We start from the raw sequence: 5,000 nt of genomic DNA on the forward strand, positions 1-5,000 counted from the left end.
TTCGGCTCTCGCGCGGGGCGCCGCCGCCGCGCTCCCGTCTCCCGCGAGACGGGGACCCGCGCGCGCGCGCGCACCCGCGCCACCCGCTCCGCGCGGCGTCGGCCGGCTGGGGCTGACCCGCCCCCGAGGCCGGCCCGGCCACCGATCGCAGGCGATCGGCGGGTAGGCGGGGAGAGGGACTCGCTCCCCTGCCGCGGGAGCACCGGACGTGCTAGAGGAGACAGCGACCCGACGAGGCGGGCGCGACCCCGGGACCCAGGCCCCTGCCGGGGCGGCTCGCTCCGCAGCGGGCGGGGATGCGGCACCGAGAGCCGACGCGACGGCGGCGGCAGCGGCGGCGGGGGACGCCCCCCGGCCGCCCGCGGCACGCCTCGGGGCCCACCCGGGCGGGTGCGGCCCCACGCTCGCCTTCTCGTCCCCGGTGGCTTTTCTGGCTCGGCCGCCCCGCCGCCCAGCGCTGCTCGCGGCCGGCACCCGCGGGTACCCGGACCGAGGCCGGCACCGGCGCCTCGCGTGCGATAGGACACCTGAGAGCTCGCGGGGCCACGCGGCCGTCACACAGCCCGGTTCGGTAAAGAAGCCCGAGGAACCCCGTCGCTCGGGGCAGCAGGACAACACCTCGCATGCGACGGGAAGCGAAGTGGAAAGGAGACCGCCCGGCCTGAACACCGGACACCGCCGTGGCTCCCTGTTACGGGGAGCACGGAAGAGCCGGCCCGCCGGGGGCCCTCTCCGACGCGACCCGAAAGGCCTCATCGATCAGGAAGGGAAAGGGGAGAGGAGAGACGGAAAGGAAGCACGGGCCCCACGGCCACGGTCCTGGGACAGCGACGGCCGCGCGCGCTCGCCGCCGCCCCGGGCGGGGCGGGCGGCAGAACGCGGGGCTCTGCGTGCGAGCGAGAGGGCAGCGTCTGCGGAGAGCCGCAACGGCGGCCTGGTCACCGGCAGAGCCGGCCCGCCGTGAAGCGTCTCCGACGCGCCCTGGGTGCCACCTCGATCGGGAGAGGAAGCGCGGGCCCCACGGCCACGGTCCTGGGACAGCGACGGCCGCGCGCGCTCGCCGCCGCCCCGGGCGGGGCGGGCGGCGGAACGCGGGGCTCTGCGTGCGAGCGAGGGGGCAGCGTCTCCGGAGAGCCGCAACGGCGGCCTGGTCACCGGCAGAGCCGGCCCGCCGTGAAGCGTCTCCGACGCGCCCAGGAACACCTCTGCAGGCGCTGCCTGCGGGTCTGGGTCGACTGAAGGGGGGGAGCGGGAGGTGCCGCCGGCCACCCGCTCCGCGCATCGATTCCCTTGAGCGAGGTCAACGGGACCGAGGGAAAGCCGCGGCAGGCTCGACTCCCCCGGTCTTCCAGCGTTCGAGTGCCGGCCACCGGTACCGGTCTTTGCCCTGCGCCCCGGGGAACCGCTTACCCCGGGGGAGGAGAAGGCCGAAGAAGACTAAGAGGCACCGCGCCTCACCCGTGCCATCCCCGGGTAACGGGGGCCGGGAAAAGCCGCTCAAGGCTCGACGCCCGCGGCCACTTGCCTTCGGCTGCCGGCCGCAGGGACCGGCCGCCCTTTTCTTCCCGCTTGCGCGGGCTCCAGCTTAGGGCTGGAGAAGTTCGGAAGGGCGAGGCGCCGCCACCTCGCCCGTACGAGTGCAGACCTTCCCAGCGAGCCCTCCTGCTACCAGGACTCGCGCCAGCAAAAAAGAGGACGAGGCGCCGCCGCCCCGCCTGCACCATCACCGGGCCCTCGGGGGCCGGGGCAAGCCGCGGCCGACTCGAGACCCCCCGGCTGTCTGCATTCGGCTGCCGGTGTTTCTGCCCGCTTCGCGGGCTCCAGCTTAAGGCCGGAGAAAAAGGACAAGGCGCCGCCACCTTGCCCGTCTCCATCACACGGCCCTCGGCAGCCGGCGGCAGCCCTGGTGGGCTGGGCACTCGCGGGCACCTCTGCCCCGGAACGGTGCCAGCACCCGCCTTTGCCATCATCGGGCCCCCCGGGGCCGAGGGAGGCTCGGCTCCCCCGGCCTTCCAGCGTTCGAGTGCCGGCGACCGCCACCGGCCGCCGGTCTTTGCCCTGCCCCGCGGGGAACCGCTTCTCCCGGGGGAAACGAGGACGAGGCGCCGCCGCCTCGCCTGCACGCCGCAGTCCCGTCACCGGGCCCGCCTGACACCACCAGCTGCCCGCGGAGGGCTCGCACCGGTGAAAACGGGACGCCGCCGCCCCGCCTGCGCCGTCAGTTGGGCCCTCGGGGGGCCGGGGGGGGGAAGCCGCGGCAGGCTCGGCACCCCCCGGCCGTCTGCGTTCGGCTGGCCGGGAGCCGGCCGCCGCTCTCTCCGCCCGCTTCGCGGGCTCCAGCTTAAGGCTGGCACAAAGGGACGAGGTGCCGCCAACCTCGGTCGTCCCACCAACCGGGCCCTCTGGAGCCGGGAGTAAGCCGCGGCAGGCTCGACGCCCCCCGGCCGTCTGCCTCCGGCAGTGACCTTCACCATCACTGGGCCCCGGCTGGGTGCGTTCGAGTCTTTGCCCTGCCCTGCGGGATCCGGCCTTATGCCTCGTGCCGGTCGGCAACGGCCGCCGGAGCCGGCCGCCGGCTCCGGCTCTCCGCAGCTCCCGACCCCTCGGACACGCTGGGCTGGCTTGTCGGGCAAGCGCTGGGAGATGGCCGGACCGAAGAGACTGGAAGCTGGGCCGGACCACCGAGGGAACCGCCACGACGGCCGCCGAGCACCCCACTTTGCTGGCAGAACCGCGGGCCTTGCAGCCGCTGACGAGCGCTGCTCTGGAGACGAGTCACGGCTCGCTCCTATAGTACGGACCGGCACGTCCCCGCCGCCGGCAAGCTCCAAGAGCGGCGCCTCTGCGCACCGGGGAGGCGCGCCAACCACGCCGACTTTTACGATGACGTAACTGGAGGCAGCGAAAAACAGCGACCCCTTCGGCAGCTCCGACGAAGCAGCGGGGACAACACGTCTACCCCTCGGCCCCGGCAAGGCGACCAAGTCCCGCCGGAGCCGGGTAGACTTGGCCGCCCTTATCGCCGGACGCTACGCAACCAACAACCCGCGGTCGCCGGGTACCGCAGGCGGCCCCACGGGCTCCGAAAAGGGGTAGACCTGACGGCCGCCGCCGAGCCCGGAGCCGGGTAGACATGACGGCCGCCGCCGGGCCCGGAGCCGGGTAGACCTGACGGCCGCCGCCGGGCCCGGAGCCGGGTAGACCTGACGGCCGCCGCCGGCCCCGGAGCCGGGTAGACCTGACGGCCGCCGCCGGCCCCGGAGCCGGGTAGACCTGACGGCCGCCGCCTGGCCCGGAGCCGGGTAGACCTGACGGCCGCCGCCGGCCCCGGAGCCGGGTAGACCTGACGGCCGCCGGCGGCCCCGGAGCCGGGTAGACCTGACGGCCGCCGGCGGCCCCGGAGCCGGGTAGACCTGACGGCCGCCGCCGGCCCCGGAGCCGGGTAGACCTGACGGCCGCCGCCGGCCCCGGAGCCGGGTAGACCTGACGGCCGCCGGCGGCCCCGGAGCCGGGTAGACCTGACGGCCGCCGGCGGCCCCGGAGCCGGGTAGACCTGACGGCCGCCGCCGGCCCCGGAGCCGGGTAGACCTGACGGCCGCCGCCGGCCCCGGAGCCGGGTAGACCTGACGGCCGCCGGCGGCCCCGGAGCCGGGTAGACCTGACGGCCGCCGCCGGCCCCGGAGCCGGGTAGACCTGACGGCCGCCGCCGGCCCCGGAGCCGGGTAGACCTGACGGCCGCCGCCGGCCCCGGAGCCGGGTAGACCTGACGGCCGCCGCCGGCCCCGGAGCCGGGTAGACCTGACGGCCGCCGCCGGCCCCGGAGCCGGGTAGACCTGAGGGCCGCCGGCGGCCCCGGAGCCGGGTAGACCTGACGGCCGCCGCCGGCCCCGGAGCCGGGTAGACCTGACGGCCGCCGCCGGCCCCGGAGCCGGGTAGACCTGACGGCCGCCGCCGGCCCCGGAGCCGGGTAGACCTGACGGCCGCCGGCGGCCCCGGAGCCGGGTAGACCTGACGGCCGCCGGCGGCCCCGGAGCCGGGTAGACCTGACGGCCGCCGGCGGCCCCGGAGCCGGGTAGACCTGACGGCCGCCGGCGGCCCCGGAGCCGGGTAGACCTGACGGCCGCCGCCGGCCCCGGAGCCGGGTAGACCTGACGGCCGCCGGCGGCCCCGGAGCCGGGTAGACCTGACGGCCGCCGGCGGCCCCGGAGCCGGGTAGACCTGACGGCCGCCGCCGGCCCCGGAGCCGGGTAGACCTGACGGCCGCCGCCGGCCCCGGAGCCGGGTAGACCTGACGGCCGCCGCCGGCCCCGGAGCCGGGTAGACCTGACGGCCGCCGCCGGCCCCGGAGCCGGGTAGACCTGACGGCCGCCGGCGGCCCCGGAGCCGGGTAGACCTGACGGCCGCCGCCTGGCCCGGAGCCGGGTAGACCTGACGGCCGCCGCCTGGCCCGGAGCCGGGTAGACCTGACGGCCGCCGGCGGCCCCGGAGCCGGGTAGACCTGACGGCCGCCGGCGGCCCCGGAGCCGGGTAGACCTGACGGCCGCCGGCGGCCCCGGAGCCGGGTAGACCTGACGGCCGCCGCCGGCCCCGGAGCCGGGTAGACCTGACGGCCGCCGCCGGCCCCGGAGCCGGGTAGACCTGACGGCCGCCGCCGGCCCCGGAGCCGGGTAGACCTGACGGCCGCCGCCGGCCCCGGAGCCGGGTAGACCTGACGGCCGCCGCCGGCCCCGGAGCCGGGTAGACCTGACGGCCGCCGGCGGCCCCGGAGCCGGGTAGACCTGACGGCCGCCGCCGGCCCCGGAGCCGGGTAGACCTGACGGCCGCCGCCGGCCCCGGAGCCGGGTAGACCTGACGGCCCCTCCGTGCTCCGGGTCCGGCTGGACCGGGCTGCCGCCGTCTCCCGTCCGGGGGGTGTGTGGGGAGGTGGGGAACCGGGGGGGTGATTCGAGATTTAAGCGGGTCTGATACAAGGGCCACCCTGTCCCCGTCTTCCTGCCCGC

The sequence above is a fragment of the Calonectris borealis genome, unplaced genomic scaffold, assembly GCF_964195595.1.
Source record: "Calonectris borealis unplaced genomic scaffold, bCalBor7.hap1.2 HAP1_SCAFFOLD_130, whole genome shotgun sequence".
In the NCBI taxonomy this organism is placed as follows: Eukaryota; Metazoa; Chordata; class Aves; order Procellariiformes; family Procellariidae; genus Calonectris; species Calonectris borealis.